Raw genomic sequence first — 17,618 nt, forward strand, 5'->3', positions numbered from 1 at the left:
ACTAAACTGATCTTCTAGAAGTATATATAGAAAATTGAAAATGAATCTTGATGTAAATGGAAGGGGAGAGGGAGCGGGAAAGGGAAGGGTTGCAGGTTGGAGGGAAGTCATTGGGGGGGGGAAGCCAATGTAATCCATAAGCTGTACTTTGGAAATCTATATTCATTAAATAAAAGTTAAAAAAAAGAACCACTTTTCAACAAAGTAATGTTTGTCTTCTTTATGAAATATTTGAATACTTATTTTCTTCTTTGATGATTGCTTTTGCTATTTTTATGTTAAATATAGAAAAAAAAGCCCAGAAAAAGTCCCACCCTACCTCCTAGCCAGTATCCTACTGATGTGCAAGCTGGGAGGCTGCAGGTGATGGTCCAAGTACTTGGATCTCTGTGACTACCTGGACGGAGTTCTTGGCTACTGACTTCAATCTGGTCCAGCCCTGACTGTTGCAGGCATTTGGGATGTGAACTAGAGGATTTTGAAGATTCTCTCTCTCTCTCTCTTTCTCTCTTTGGGTGTGTCTTTTAAATAAATCAAAATCAATAAACAAATATGTTCTCATGAACCACACCCAGAATTCCTTATTTTCAAACCCTTTATTAGTGAGGTATACCTATGTTTGTCATAGTTAATCAATATCAATACATTATTTTTAACTAAATTCCATACATTATTTGATGTTTTTGATTTTCTTTTACTTGATGTCTTTTTGTTGTTGTTGTTGTTACCTGGGATACCACATTTCATTTAGTTGTCTTGTCTTCTAAGGCATCTTTTTACTGGATTATGTGTTTATCTTATCACTGATATTTAAAAGTTCTTTGTGTATTTTGTATACAGGACCTGTGTCAGATAAATGTTTTACAAATATTTTTCCCTAGTCTATGGCTGACCTTTAGATTCTCTAGCTAGTGTGTTTCACAAATTAGAAGTCTCTTTTTAAAATATTTAATTAAACTGATAATCCTATTCATCTATTTTTCTTTCATAAAAAGTATGTTTGGTTTTAGGTCTTAAAATTTACCCTCAGAGCCAGCATTGTGGATCAGTGGCATCCCATATGGGAGCCAGTTCAAGTCTCAGCTGCTCTACTTCTGATTCATCTCCCTGCTAATATGCCTTGGAGAGCAATGGGAGATGGCCCAAGTACTTGGCCACTGCACTCACATGGGAAACCTTGTTGGAGTTCCTGGCTCCTGGCTTCATCTTGGCCCAGACCCAGCCATTGCAGCCATCTGCGGAATGAATCAGCAGATGGAAGAGTGCACGCTCTCTCTCACTCTCTCTTTCTTCCTCTCTCTGTCTGTTGCTGTTTCTCTGAGTGTAACTGTCTCTCAAGTAAATAAATAAAATCTTTAAAAAAATTTACCCTCAAGTTTAAGGACATAGGTTTTCACACACACACACACACACACACACACACACAGATATAGCCAGGAAGGTTTACATTTTTGGAACTTATATTAGCTAATGATAAACTTTGAGATGTTTGAGGGGAAAACACAAGATCTGTGTATAGGTTTCATTTGTGTGTGTTTGTGTGGGGGTGTGCATACACACAAGAATGCACCAATTGTATCAGCACCATTTGCAGACCATTCTTGCTTCTTTAAATTTCCTTTATCTTTGTCAAAAACTCTTTGTGAATGTTTATCTGGTTCTATGTCGCAGTTTTCTACTCTGTTCCATTGATCTGTATATCCATATCTTCATCAGTCCTATACTATCTTGAGCACTGTAGTTTCATACTAAGCATTGATATTAGATAATATAAGCCCTCCAACTTTGTTCTTCTATTCTGAATCTTTTGCCTTTCCATATAAATTATAGAATTGGTTTGTTGACTTCCACATAATATCACGCTGAGATTTTACTGGAACTGTATTAGATCTAAATATCAAGCTGGATTTTCTTTTACCAATATAGAGTAAGAAAAGGAAATGATTTCATTTTATATTCATTCTTTTTCCAACTCTCTTCCTTTCATTATGAATTTACCAATTTTCTTTATGCCTGAAATATTTCTTTTACATTTCTCATAGATTGATCTAATGATAACAAATTTCCTCAGGCTTTGTTTGTAGATTAAGTCTTTGTTTCTCTTTCCTTTTTGAAGGATGATTTTTCTTCTCACTGAATTCTATGTTGGTGACTTTGTCTTTCAATAGTTTTAAATATTTCATGTCAGTCTCTTGCTACATGCATGATTTCTGAGTAGAAGTCATCTTGTTGAGTTATGGGTCCAAGAATTTTCCCAATTAGTCCACAAAAGACAGTTACAGATGCAAAGGCAAGAGGTTTTATTGTTTTATTTTATTGCCAGCTAGTTGGGGCTCCCACTGACACATACAGTATAGCACAGTGCAGGGGTGAGAAGCCCCGCCTCTTTCTTTCTCAGCGATTTTATATGCTTGAGTAAACAAGTACATCTGTCATCACACACATATGCTAGTTTTTTATTTTTATATGGCAATTACCTAAATTTGAGCATTTTATTGGTGTATCTCAGCAGTCTGGGGACTATGCATCACACAAGGAAGTGGTTACACAAGGAAGTGGTCACACAAGGAAGTGGGAGACCATTAATTTCAGGAAGTATTTACTAAGTTTTGTTTTTCTAAGAATTGGGCCTTCCCGTCTTCCTGGAGTTTGTGAGGCCTGCCTTGGAGGTACAATTACCCCTCCCCCTTTTCTTATGCTGGGCATCCTGCATTAAGTCATTGAGCAAGCAGCGCAAAACATAAGCAAAAAAGCAATTAATATTCAGCATCAGTTAGTTCTAGATTTTTTTCATTTCAACAATCTGTGATTCCTATCCTATATTCTCTAAAGGTAAAGCCCACCTCAAAACTCTGGTTTCTTTCAAGATCTTCTGTTTTTGTTTGTTGTTAAACAATTTTAATATGGTATGCCTTCATAGGTCTTTATTTTTCTCCTTTTGTTTGTTCTTTCTGGTGTTTACTGGATATCTGGAGTATGTGACTCATTAGAAGTATTTTTTTTAAAGAGAACAATGAATGACATGAAGTTCACAATAGATGTTTTTGAATATATTGTTGTGACTTAATTCTTAAGGCTCCCTGACACTAGCAGGGAGTATCACTACCAGAGGTGTATTATCTCTAAATCTGATGGGTGCTGAAAACCTTGACTTTAAGTAAAATGAATACCAAGGTAATTTTGTAAGCTGCATTGTTCAGTTATCTTTTCTAAAGTATCAATTTTTTTAAAGGGAAAAGCATTGCAAAATAAAACTTTAGGGTGAATTGGCAATTCAAAGACTGAAGATGAACTTTTTTTCTAGGATGACTGCAAAAAAAAAAATCTAGAATCATAGAAATAAACCAACTAGCTCTATGATTGAATATGATCAGGGCTGGCGCTGCGGCTCACGAGGCTAATCCTCCGCTTACAGCGCCGGCACCCCAGGATCTAGTCCGGGTCAGGGTGGCGGATTCTGTCCTGGTTGCTCCTCTTCCAGTCCAGCTCTCTGCTGTGGCCCGGGAAGGCAGTGGAGATGGCCCAAGTGCTTGGGCCCTGCACCCACATGGGAGACCAGGAGGAAGCACCTGGCTCCTGGCTTCGGATCAGTACAGTGTTGGCCATAGCGGCCCTTTGAGGGGTGAACCAACGGAAGGAAGACCTTTCTCTCTGTCTCTCTCTCTCACTGTCTAACTCTGCCTGTCAAAATAAATAAATAAATAAATAAATAAATACATAAAATAAAAATCAAACAATAATCTTTAAAAAAGAATATGATCAGGAAGAAATAATTAATCATTCAACATATATTTATGAAGCTCCCTCTTGGTAACTAGCATTTACTACAGCAATTTCTTCTACTCACATAAAAAAAACGTATAATTTAACCTTATCTATCAAGCAGATAACTATCTATTCCTTGAACTCTTTGTCAAAGATGAAAAAACTGGTACAATTATGAATGATGAAATTCACAAAAGTTGTGAGACACTTTTCAGAGCAGCTGCTGTTTTAGACTCAATTTTATTGTCCAGCAAGTTATTTTCTAATGGATATCTTCTGGGAAACAATTAAATTTGTCAGATCTGTTTCTTAACCTTAATTGTCGTTATCATTACTGTCAATAGTTATAATTTTTTCTAGCAATATACCCTGTGAAAATCTGAAGATACCCATAAATAAAGGGTAAATATATAATACTTTGGGTTATACAATTGACATTGTAGCACACAAAAAATACTTTCTTAGGTGTTTCAATTGCTGTCAGTTTTGAAGCTGTTTGCTTCATATGTTTATTTATTCATCTTAAATAGTGAAGGTCTAAAAAGCAAGAGAGGACATGATTGGCTTATACAAGGAGCAGATTTTCATTGGTACAATTATGAATCTATTTGAAATGCCTTTCTTGGCTCCCATTTTGGGCTATTCTTGGCAGGATTAAAGGATTTCAATCTGGATTAAAGGATTAGGTAACTCATAAACTGGCGTTTCATCTTAGAAAAGAAAGAAACATGTTCATTTAGATTCTTTTTGTCAAGGGATGAATGGCTATTTATTCCTCACAAGCATGTTTTTTTTTCACTTACGCTAAGCTGACAATGCATTCATGTTTTTTCTTGTCTTTTTCTGGGTTGATCCTCTGTTCACCTTTTATACTGAGTACTTGAATAATGTCTTAGGGACTAAGAAAAGAACATCACAATAGGGTTAAGCAGCACCACTTCAGGATGATAGTGTTCTTAGGCAATCATTGTTGTAAATCAGAAGAATTGAGATTGCAAACATAGAAAAAGAAAAATGAATAAAAGTGCGAGTATACTGTGATCATCAAAAAATATAATACGAGAAGGCATACTTGTTATGTCAAGGTCTATTTCCACAAGTGATTTATAAAATGACACAGTTAACGATGTTCATTTCCTTTTCATTCTTTTTAAATTTGTTACTTATATTATATGTTTTTGAAAGACAGAGAGGCTGAGTGTCAACTCCCAGTCATTGGTTCAATCCCTAGATGGTCACAATAGCCAAGGCTGGGTCAGGCCAAAACCATGATCTGGGAAGTTAATCCAGGTCTCCAATATCAGTGGTCACAGATACTTCAACCACTCCTTGCTGCCTTTTGTAGTACACAGGAGCAGAAATGCTGGAATCTTGAATGGAGTTGCGCAGGAATTCCAGGTAGGGGATGTGGACATCACAACAGGTAGTTTTATCACTGTAACCTCTCTGTTCTTTTTTTTTTAATATTTATTTACTTGAGAGGTAGAGTTACAGTAGACAGAGAGGGGCAGAGACAGAGAGAGTGGTCTTCCATCTGCCGGTTCACTTCCCAAATGGCTGCAATGGCTGGAGCTTTGCTGATCCGAAGCCAGGAACCAGGACCTTCTTCCAGGTCTCCCACGTGGTTACAGGGACCCAAGGACTTGGGCCATCTTCTACTGCTTTCCCAGGCCATAGCAGAGAGATGGATTGGAAGTGGATAGCCAGGACTAGAACTGGCACCCATATGGGATGCTGATGCCGCAGGCAGAGAATTAACTTACTGTACCACAGCGTTGCACCTCTCTCCTTATTAATGAACAGGTCTCAGATGTCTATCAAGCATAGCCTAGCAACCAAGCTAGCAACTTGGTTGGGCAATAGTGTTGAGCTGTTTAGCATCCAGTCTAAGGAGATTCCTCCAAGGTGAAATCTCTTTTCCTTTGCATCATATTCCTATACTGTTTCTATGCCAGGGTTTGACTCTCCTATGGCAGAAATCTCATAAGCCAACGATGGAGAAATGGAGAATCTCATAAAACTACATAGCAGTTTATTTCTGAAAAGCCCCATACTAGAGTGATATATCCATGAAAAGTAATACTGATGCATTTCTAATTCTGTTAATTCAAATTATTCTGCCTTTTGTCCTTTTCTTCATCACTCTTAGACCTGTCTCTTCCCAAAACATTCTATTTAAAAATGATTCACCTGCTATCTTGTCTCATGTAGTCCCAGTTTTTTCTCTTAGTTCATCCCAAATTTCAATCCCAAAAGACCACACTGGCAGCTAACCTCTGGGCATGGCCTCCAGGAGGACCTAGATACCTATTTCCATTTCTGTGTTTATCCTCACACTTACCTGCCTATGTAGTTAGAAAAAAAGTATATTAGCATGTAGAAAAAAAACTATTGCTAACTGAAATCATAGGTTCTTTAAGAAGTAGAAATTCAGCTTAGAAATGCATGGACATGGCAGCCAGACACTTTAATTCACCTGGTTTACTCCCCAAATGGCTTAAGAGCCAGGACTGAATCAAGCCAGGAGTTGGAGTCCAGAACTGCATCTGGGCCTCCTATGTGAGTGGCCAGGGCCCAAGTTCTTAGACCATCACCTGCTGCTTTCCCAGCAGAATCAGCATGCAAATGGATTGGAAGTAGAGCAGGTGGGACTTGAATCAGCACACCAATATGAGATGCCAGCATCAAAGCAGTGGCTTAATTCACTGTACCCCAATGTACGCCCTTATGGTAATATTTTTAAGATTATGAATTAGAAGGCAACAATTATTTTGTGGTTTCACATTTTAGTTTTCAAATATTTTATAATTTAAAAACTTTTTAAAATTTAATTGAAAATTTAACAGGCAAAGAAAATTACACCAATTTATGTAGTATCGTAATGTTTTGATATATGTACATACTGACTAATGTTCAATCAGGATAAATATCTTTTCAAACATTTAACAATTCTTTATATTAAAAATATGCAAAATACTATCTGCTAATTTTTAAATGGAGAAATATATGGTATATTAAATTATCTACAGTTACTCTACTGTTCAATAAATCCCAACTTAATTCTATCTACTTATAATTTAATGAACCTTTCCCCTTCTCTCTACCCTCTTCACTCCTCAGCCTCTGGTAACTACCATTATATTTTTATTTTTATTTATTTTATTTTATTTTATTTTTTTTTTTGACAGGCAGAGTGGACAGTGAGAGAGAGAGACAGAGAGAAAGGTCTTCCTTTGCCGTTGGTTCACCCTCCAATGGCCGCCGCGGCCGGCGTGCTGCGACCAGCGCACCGCGCTGATCCGATGGCAGGAGCCAGGAGCCAGGTGCTTTCCTGGTCTCCCATGGGGTGCAGGGCCCAAGCACCTGGGCCATCCTCCACTGCACTCCCGGGCCATAGCAGAGGGCTGGCCTGGAAGAGGGGCAACCGGGACAGAATCCGGCGCCCCGACCGGGACTAGAACCCGGTGTGCCGGCGCCGCTAGGCGGAGGATTAGCCTAGTGAGCCGCGGCACCGGCCTATATTTTTAATTCAATGAGATCATCTTTTTTAGACACCACATATGAGTGAGGTCATGTGATATTTGTCTTTCCATGCTTGGTTTATTTCACCTAACATAATGACTTTCAGTTCTGTCTGTGTTGTTGCACATAATATTTCATCTTTTTATGACTGAGTAGTATTCCATTATGTATATATGTCTCTTTTTTATCTATTCGTTAGTGGATGGACATTTAGATTGTTTCTAGCTCTAGGCTATTGTGAATAGTGCTGCAATAAACATTGTAGAGTGAACATGTTTTTGTTGTGTCTTCATACTGTTTTCCACAATGGATATCCTAATTTAAACTCTTACCAATGATGAACAAGGGCCCTTTTTTCTCTACACCTTTGCCAACACATACTATATTTCATGTCTGTGATAACAGCCAAAATATCTGTGATTTTGATTTGCATTCTCTGATGAGAGATGTTGAGTAAGTTTTTGTATCTACCTACTGGCTATTTGCATGTCTTCTTTTGAGAAATGTCTGTTTAGATTTATAGTCCACTGTATCTTGGCCTTTTGGCTAACATCAAGTATAGGTCTACTGCCCATTTTTATTGATTTTCTTTTTTGCTATTGAATTCTTTCAGTTACTTATGTATTCTAACTATTAACTTATCATATGAAAAGTTTTCAAATATTTTCTCACATTCATAGGTTGTCTGTTTACTGTGATGATTATTGCCTTGCTATCTAGCAGCACTTTAGTTTGATTAAATCCATTAGTCTATATTTACTTCTGATGGCCATGCTTTTAGGATTTTATCCAAAAAATTACTGTCCCTTCCAAAGTCCTAAAGCATTTCCTCTCCTAATAAATTCAAAGTTCTAGATCCTAATCTTGGGTCTTTAATTCTTTTTTTTTTTTTTGACAGGCAGAGTGGACAGTGAGAGAGAGAGACAGAGAGAAAGGTCTTTCTTTTTGCCATTGGTTCACCCTCCAATGGCCGCCATGGCCAGTGCGCCGCGGCTGGCGTACCGCGCTGATCCTATGGCAGGAGCCAGGTATTTATCCTGGTCTCCCATGGGGTGCAGGGCCCAAGTACTTGGCCATCCTCCACTGCACTCCCTGGCCACAGCAGAGAGCTGGCCTGGAAGAGGGGCAACTGGAACAGAATCCGGTGCCCCGACCGGCACTAAAACCTGGTGTGCCGGCGCCGCAAGGCGAAGGATTAGCCTAGTGAGCCACGGCGCCGGCTTTAATTCATTTTGAGGTGCTTTGGAACATGGTGAGAAGTAGGGTTCTTGTTTCATTCTTTTGGAAATGGATATCTGATTTTCCCAGCACTATTTATTGAAAAAATGCTCTTGGTATAGTGGGTACTATTAAACTATAACTGCCTTTTCATTAAAATATTTAATATATAACTTCATAAATATTTGAATAGCTTCACTTGGCATATTTGCAATTCTGTTAATTAAAATTATTTTGCATTTTCTTTACACTTTTGGTGTTCTTCTTCAATACTTCTGACCAACTTGTGATGTGAGGAAACAAATTACAATTCTATTTGCTTAATATGACGTGGATATATATATATATATATATATATCAGCAAATATATTTTATGTTTCTTAAAATAACCCATATTGTTTTCTATTTATTTCCAGTGCAACATACTTTCTTTTCCTAGAAAAGTAGAAATATTTCTAAAAGAACCTCAGGGCTTCCCCTAGAAAAATCTAATTAAATGTGTCAGTTGGCATCATAGATAAAAGCAAAGTAAAACAAAATGTAAAAACCTAAAGTTACTGAAAGAAGAAAAGATAACATCAATTTAAATAAATTTTAAGGAAAAATACAGATAGAGATGTGGTTCTAGTTGTTGTTAGTAATTAACTCATGTTCCTCCCATCCTTTACTACTTTAATGCACTGCGGCTCTAGTTAATCAATATTAGCATCATTGTAAGAGAGCTGTTCAAGGCTGCTGGGACCATTTTATATGCCAGTGAGCAGCAGACAGGCCTTATCCAGTGATTGACAGATATAAATACACCAGCTTCCTTGCTTATGATTGAACCAACACTGGGTCCCCAGAGCTCTGAAGTAGGGTTGAACCAAAATAATTCTCTGCAGGAGTTTACTTAATACAACATCCTGCCTTCTTTACCTCTTTCACTTAATTCCACTGCTTCAGCTACCTACTGTTTTTCCCTGGGAACACTTCCTAACAAATCACTTTCTAAAATTCCTCAGGAATCTGCCTTTGGGAAACCAACCGATATACAAGTGACAATTGATTTAGTCCAGGCGATAAAGTGGTCAACTTGGTTTGTACAGAGGAATTTACTGAGCAGTGAAATAATCCATCCTGCAGAACACCTGAAGATCTCAGTATTTGGAGACATCTGACAAACAAGGTTAATGCAGCAAGACAAAAAGTATATTGACTGAAAATCTATTTTAAAAGTACTTGGACCTTCAAATGTCACATTCTAATGCATTTATATACTGCTGAAAACTGGCTTAAGACTTGGAGCTACTAGACATTATAGAAAACCGGAAGGGTAGGGATTAACCGAAGAGCTATATTAAAAATATACAATCCTGATATATATTTTCCTCCCTAATTCCCAGAAAGTCAGAAGCCAAGTATATAATATCCACTCCAACTGTATACCCTGCCAAAGTTAAGAAAGTTTAATTTTGACAAAATAAATAAATCTAAGGAAAATAATTTCTGATACTAACAGTCAAAAATATTTCATTAAAAATGTACTATTGTCATGTAAACACCACCAAGTGACCGGTTCTGACAGTGCCATCAACTCACTCTGGATAAGAAATGAAAGCTAAGGATCCACAGGAATCTAGGGAAATCTTCCACTAAAAAGAGGGGCCAACACAAACAAGTTTAAAAAAGAGAGATGGATGTCTGATGCAGCAGTTGTGATGCTGCTTGGAACACCTGTATCCCATGTTGGACTGCCTCGGTCTGAATCCCAGCTCCACTCCTGACTCTAGCTGCTTGTTAGTGCAGACCTTGGGAGACAGCAAGTGGTATCCCAAGGACGTGGGGCCTTGCTACCCACCTGGAAAATCTCAATGGAGTTCCTGGTACCTGGTATCATCCTGGCCCATTGCCAACTCTTTTGGATATTTGTTCAAACCAAGAAATGGAAAATCTCTCTCTCTCCGTCTCTGTCCCTTTCCTTTCAAATAATAAAATTATATAAACAAAATGACAGAAAGAAAGCCTTAGAAATAGTGATAAAGGAAATTAATTTGCCTTGAGGATAAATGGAATGTTTCATAAAATCACAAATAATAGTATACTATAAATAAAATATTTCTGGATATTTATAACATCTTTTGTGGTATCCAAAATTATCAAAAATTTAGATTTATTAAATTTATTAAATTTTGAACCCTTGTATGTTTGCCTTGGCAAGGTCAGACCAAATGATTTCATGAGACTTTTATCCACTGCAGGTGTGATATCCCCCACCCCTGGTCTAATTAAACATATGAAGGGGCAGTTGCCTATTTAAATTCATGTCAATTTTATTTTATCTTTTCTTTTTATCTTCTCTTTTTCTTTTTCTCCTGATTATTAATTTTCTTTACTTTTTTGCTGGAAAAAAAATAATTGAAAGGAGTATCTATTTCTTAAGTAGAAGAAATACCTGTTTTAAAGTAGCCACTGGTATATTAAATTGAACTTGGGACATATGCTAGAAACACAAGTTGGTGTCATAATGTGCCTCCGGTCCTGTGGGAAACTTTTGTAACTCAGCAGGCTATGAAGATCATCATAAATTCTTACGACAGTAATCCAGAAACTGCTAATGATTGCATGTTAAAGATGTGCAGGGTCAGCAAAGAAAGACTAATGACAAGCATGAAGAAGATGGAAATCATGGCCTGTCTGCACAAGAGGATCTTTGCATGCAGACTATGGTTTTCAGGCTTAAAAGTTGTCAAGAAGCTCCTTTGCCACATATTCCAAATGATGCACTGATTAAGAAAGGTCAGTATGTCTTTTGGGAAGTTGACAGTCGTGATATAGTAACTATGCAAAGCTGCAAGTCTCAGGAGTAGTATTTGTGTCTAATCTATATGGTCACAGGAAATATAACTGCCAAGAATGCCATATTCATCATCTTGAGTAGTTTTATCAGCACTACCTGATGTCGTACTTAGAAGAAAAATCACCAAAAATTTGCTTGGCCATTCAATCATGTATCCTCTGTGAAATGTGCTTGGGGCAAACTGTGTGCCTGGTGCTCAGATAATAAAGGTGAAAAAAGATACTATCCTTGCCCTTATTGTGCTCAAAAATAAAAGGGAAAACAGATAAAGAAAATTGTATAATGTAATGTGATAATTGTTATAGTAGAGAAGTAAAATCAAAATTTTGGGGGAGCACTAAATTGGAATTGCCAAGAAGTATGTATCCATAGCCTATTATTAAAGAAGAACCTCTAAGAGATACATTCAGAGACACTTAATTATACATGAGAAAACAAAAAAAAAAAAAAGTAGCTCCAAATTCTTTATACTAACAACACTAGTACTAAAACCTTTGAATTCTGATTCTAATGCTATTGCTTTTCTACTATACTATGCAAAGAGCATTTCATCACTTACTAATCATAGAAATATTTATTATGAGCCTGTTACAAACAATGACTTTTTCTAGAATCTGGTAATAACACTGCAAACAAAAATAGACTTATTTTTCTCTGAGAGCTTATGCTCTGTAAGAGCAGGCATATATTATTCAAATAAATATGTAAGAACTAGAGGTCAGCTTCCAGTTTGGGAAGTACGATTCTAACACCAGCCCTCCAGTCAATCACCCCTTCACAACCTGCACCAAACACAAAAAGCAGCTACTCGAATGTTCTGCAGATTGAAATATGCACACAAACTTTGAGGGAAGTCCAAACACAGCAAATGGGATTGGAGCAGAGTGACTCTCTTGCTTTTGCAATTTTAGCCAGAGGAAAAGCAATGGTCCCTTCTCAACTCAGAACAGCTAAACCTCTATGAGAAAACTTTCAATCTTTCTGGCTTTGAAAAAAAGAAAGCCTCAAGGGTCATACTCACAAGAAACTGAGGAAACAATCTCAAAGAAAGTGCTCCAAAGTAGAGGCCCCAGGTTTCTGTAGTTAATTTCAGCCAAGGAGCTGGCAGGCCTTGTATAATAAACACTACAAGATAAGGTAAAAATATAAGAGAGTTCATCTTCCTCCCAGTGTAAACGAGACACGTTCTGCATTTTTTTAAACAAAGGCCACTATGCTGGAAGAAACAAAATAAAACAAAACATACTTTGGAAAACTCTAATAAAATCCACATCCATTACAATACAGATAAAATTAGAAATTTTATCCAGATAAAATTAAAAATTATTTGACAGATAAAGAAGCAGGTCTAGATAAAATTAAAAATATTTGACATATAAAGAACCAGGAAAATTCGACCCCTTGAAGAGAAAAGAAGCAGAGTGCAATGTTGAGATAACTCAGCTATCAGAGCTCAAGGACTTTTGTAGATAGTATCACTGGGCCCAAGGAATGAAAATAAGAACTGCAATGATTGAGAGATATATAATCTCAGAAAAGAAATAGAAAATATTTTAAAGGAAACAAATAGAAACCGACCATGGCCTTGAAGATGCACTAAAATTATTTAATCTGAAGAACAGAGAGGAAAATGATAGGATAAAAGTGGTCAGGAATGCACAGACATAAGTGGAATTAAATTCTAAAATACACGTGAAGTTCCAAAATGACAGAAGACAAGTGATCCAACAACTTCTTTGTTGAGACAAAATAGTTTTAAGAAATTCAATGAACACCACTTTGGATAAATATGATGAAAACTATGTCCTGACATACTGCAATCAAATAATTAAAAATAAAGGTAAAGAATAAAACTTCAATTCATCTAGAACAGACCAACATATTGCAGTTTTTTGAGGAAAACATTATTTGGCTGACAGTGGATTTCTCAGGAGAATTCATGGAGACACTAATATAATAGTCCAATATCTTTAAAGAACTGAAAGAAACAAAAAATCAAACCAGAATTCCATTTCAGCAAAATGTCTTTCAAAAATAAAGATGGAATGGATATTAGGCACAGTGGTTAAGAAAACTCTTGAGACAGCCGCATTCCATATGAGTAGCTCCTCTGCTTCCAATTTAACTTCCTGTAATGCATCTGTAAGGTAACAGACGTAAAGTAACTTGGGTTCCTGCCATCCACTTTACAGATTCAGATTAGGTCCTGGGCTCTTGGCTTGATACTGGCCCTGGACCTGTTGTGAGCATTTGGGAAATAATCCAGAAGTTAGATCTCTGTGTGTCTGTCTCTCTGTCTTTAAAATAAACATAAATAAGTAAATGCATAAATAAACCAGAATAAAGTCAATATAAAGACATTTCAAATAAAGAGAAGCAATAATTATATATAAGTTCTTTCAGTAAGTAGATGAGGATTTAGTTTTTAAGCTGTTTTAATAGTATGTTGTAATTCTAAGAAAATATTCTTCATGACATGGGCATAAACTTTTGTAACAAAATATTTCCTTTTAATTCAATGGTAAATATCTTTCATTTTAGGAATGCAAAGTTTAAGATAAGAAACCAAATGTAGGCATTTTGCCATATTAATACAATAATGGGGAAAATATATGAGTTTTGCAACAGAAGCAGAAAAATAATTAAACTAAGTTCAACATCTAGTTTTATTAAGCACCTATGGTGTGTTAATTATATAGTGGTTCTTTCTCGGCCTAATAAGATATTTTGGAAAAATCTACAGCTGGTATTCATATTAAGAAGATAAATGCCACAATAAGGGAAGATTTGGACACTTCTCAGAAGAACTGAAAAGTGTATGAAATGTGTGTGTGACAGTTTCTCATCAGGGATATGCAAATGAAAACCACAACAAACAGTACAATACTCCATTTAGAATGCTTAAAATTAAAAAAATTGACAAAGTTTAGTACTGGTGAGTATACAGAATCAATTGAATACTCATTAACTGCTGATATGAATATTAGATATTAACAGCATTGGAAAAGTAAGTAACCTGGGAGTTCCTTATGTTACATTTTGACCCATCATAAAATACAATACAAATTCTCATTTTAAAAACATTTATTTATTTACTTGAGAGAGAGGGAAAAGCATAAAGATAGGTCTTCCACCAGGTGGTTCATTCCCCAAATGGCCACAATGGCTGGAGCTGGGCCAATCCAAAGCCAGTACCCAGTAGCTTCTTCTTAGTCTCCCATGCGGTTGCAGGGGCCCAAGCACTTATACTGCTTTTCCAGGCCACCAGCAGGGAGCTGGATCAGAAGTGGAGTAGTCGGAACTCAAACCGGTGCCCATGTGGGATGCCAGCACTTCAAGCAGATACTTAACCCACTACACCACACCGCTGGTCCCACAATGCAAACTCTTTATCCAGGAGACATAAAAACATACCTCAATCAAGTTGAAAAATAAAGACAATACATAGATAGAAAAATAAATGACTGAGAATCAGGAGTCTTGATTTTTGTAGGTTCAAAATTCTCTTTTAAGGCCACTTTTAACTAAGCAAGTAGACTGGCCAACATTTTCTAGCATTATACCATGTAGAGGGGTACATAGTAATTACAAAACTTATATCAATTCATCATGAGCAACAGCGAATCCAATAAGTAAGTCAAAAATGGAAAAAAATAACCAGAAGTCTCCTAGAATACAGATGCTAAAAGATAAATGTTAATTGTCCAGAAACACATAAGATGCAATGAAGAGAGAGGATCAAAAACAAGGCATGAGGTTGAAAGAGAATTTGCATTTACTAAGAACAGGGAATCCTTGAGAGGAAAACACACACCTCGGGATAAAGCCACACATTTCTATTTAGGTAAGAAATATGTGGTACATCCAGCCCAAAGCTTAATTTACCAGGCAAAGAGCAAGATCAGAACATTACTGAATTAACAGGGCGTTTTGCACAGCCATTGTCAATTGGGATGCTTGAGTTTGAGTCCCAGATCCACTTCAAGTACTTTGGTCTCTGCCACACAAATGGGAGAGCTGGATTGAGTTCCAGGCTCTTGGCTTCCTCCAGACCCACACTGAGCTGTGGCAGGTGCTTGGGGAGTGAACCAGGCAATAGGGACTCTCTCTTGCTCTACACCACCAACCTCTCCCCACTCTGTGTCTTTTAAATAATAAAAATAAATAAATAAATTTTCAAAGTGAAGAATGGAAGATAATAGAATTATAACATCTTATTTATTCAGAGACAACAAGGGAACGAATGAGAAGACATCCAGTAGGTTAAACTAAAACAAGAGGTTGCAGGGGAAAATTTGAAAAGCTCAAGAACCCATAAGCAGGTGAGTCAGTCCCTAATTTGGTTTTTAGTGCAAAAAGGAAAGTCAAACACAAAGACCTGGAAGATCATGTGTTTGTGTGTGTGTGTGTGTGTGTGTGCCTATTTTAGTTATCCAGAGAAATGTAAATCATTGTGTTTCTTCCAAGCAGTGACAAAGAATCTGAATCATTGAAGTAGTGTATCTATGCCTTCTCTGAGTAATGCCACACTGCTCTAGTCATTGGACCTGAATAAAAACATGGAGAATTATTAAAAAAATTATAGGCTTTCAAATACAGAAAGAGGAAAATTGAAAAAAAAAAAAGAAAGAACACAAATGGAAGCTTATTTAAAAGCTTGAATTCTTGAGAAGGGACCTCTGCCCAAATACATATCTTTCTTCTGTATTTGAGTGACTATTGTGCTCTGCTATAAAGACAACAGTGTTTTGGAGCAAAAATAAATCAATTGGCAGAAAAAAAGGGATTGATATTGTCCCCACTTAGTGTAGGGAAATTTAATAATTAATTATATCATGAGGATTTTGATAAAAAAATTAGTTGAGTTGAAAAGTTTCAATTCTAAGACAATAAATGATTTGGAAATAGAGTATTAGTAAAGAAAGCAGTGATAGTAGTAGTAGAACTTAAGAGAAATAGAAAAAAAAAACTCCACAAGAAACAGAGAAAAATATTGAAACTATATTAGACCTATTCTGCATCCAACACGCAGCAAGAGCTGTTGGGGATGCGCTGGAGGCAGAGAGAGCTGAGCGGGGCCAGCACACGAGGGTTCCCATCTCCCCGCATCCACACCAGCACTTCTGACCGTTCACCTTGCTGACACCAGCACCCGACAGGCAGTAGCCACGGCGGACCGCTTTAAAGAGGCATGTAGATGTCCTTTCAGCTCCGCTCACCTCCAAAAACCCGTGTATCTGATGTGTGGTTACACCTGCTGCCTGCGATGCGCCGACTCACTGCAAAGGGAGCCCGACGGGGAGGGTCTCCTGTGCCCTGGCTGCTCTGTGGTCTCTCAGGAGCAGGACATCAAAGCCTGCTTTCCAGCTGAGGGAGCTGGTGGACGCCATCAAGGAGCTGGAGCCCCATAGGAGTGCCATTCTGTATATGAACCCAAGGACGCTCAAGTTCCAAGTGGATGTGACCTGGGATGAGGACACGGCCAACAACTGCCTGGTCTTTTCGGAGGACCGGAAAACCGTTCACTGTGGACTCTCCCCACGGACTCGGAGAGAGTGTCCTGAGAGATTCGACTACTCGTTGTGCGTCCTGGACTCCCTGGGATTCACTTCTGGACGCCATTACTGGGAGGTGGACGTGGGAAGCAGCAGAAAAATGGGACGTGGGGGTCTGTAGAGAGTCAGCTAATCGCAAGGGGCCGGTAGAGCTGTCTTCAGAACACGGCTTCTGGACCTTGAGTTTGAGAGACGATGACCTCTTCTGTGCCAGCACCGTGCCTTTGACTCGTCTCTTTCTGGAGCCCAGGTTAAACCGAGTGGGGATTTTCGTGGACTTGGATATTGGGATAATTTCCTTTTGTAACGTGGCCGACGGAGCCTCTCCCTTCACGTTCACCAAAATCTCTCCCCAAGGGCCTCTGCGCCCATTCTTTGCTCCGGCAGACATAGCCCGTGGTGACGAAGTCTTCCTGCGTGTTGTCCCGTGACGAGTCCACTTTTAGTTTACTGACTTATCCTGGTCAAGATAAATAAACGTTGTCTACCAAGCTTAAAAAAACACATACATGGGAAGAACATGGGTGATGTTTTCCTTCTACATCCCTGTTCATATACCGCACTACTTGTAAGGCATCAGAAATAGGCTAGTTATCCTTCCGTAATTGAATCTTATCACAGATTAAAGGGGCGTTAGTAGACAGTTTCAAGTAGATTAGTATCAATTCTAGTATTCCTGTGATTTATACAATATATGTATATTTGTGGACAAACAATGA

General features: G+C 37.7%; 1 pseudogene; it reads left to right on the top strand.

The window, feature by feature from the left end:
* Positions 1-17,404, top strand: part of LOC108178081 (ret finger protein-like 4A-like protein 1) — a 32,965-nt pseudogene extending 15,561 nt beyond the window's left edge.
* Positions 17,405-17,618: the final 214 nt, after the last annotated feature.

Source organism: Oryctolagus cuniculus, chromosome 1 (assembly GCF_964237555.1).
Source record: "Oryctolagus cuniculus chromosome 1, mOryCun1.1, whole genome shotgun sequence".
NCBI classification, from domain to species: Eukaryota; Metazoa; Chordata; class Mammalia; order Lagomorpha; family Leporidae; genus Oryctolagus; species Oryctolagus cuniculus.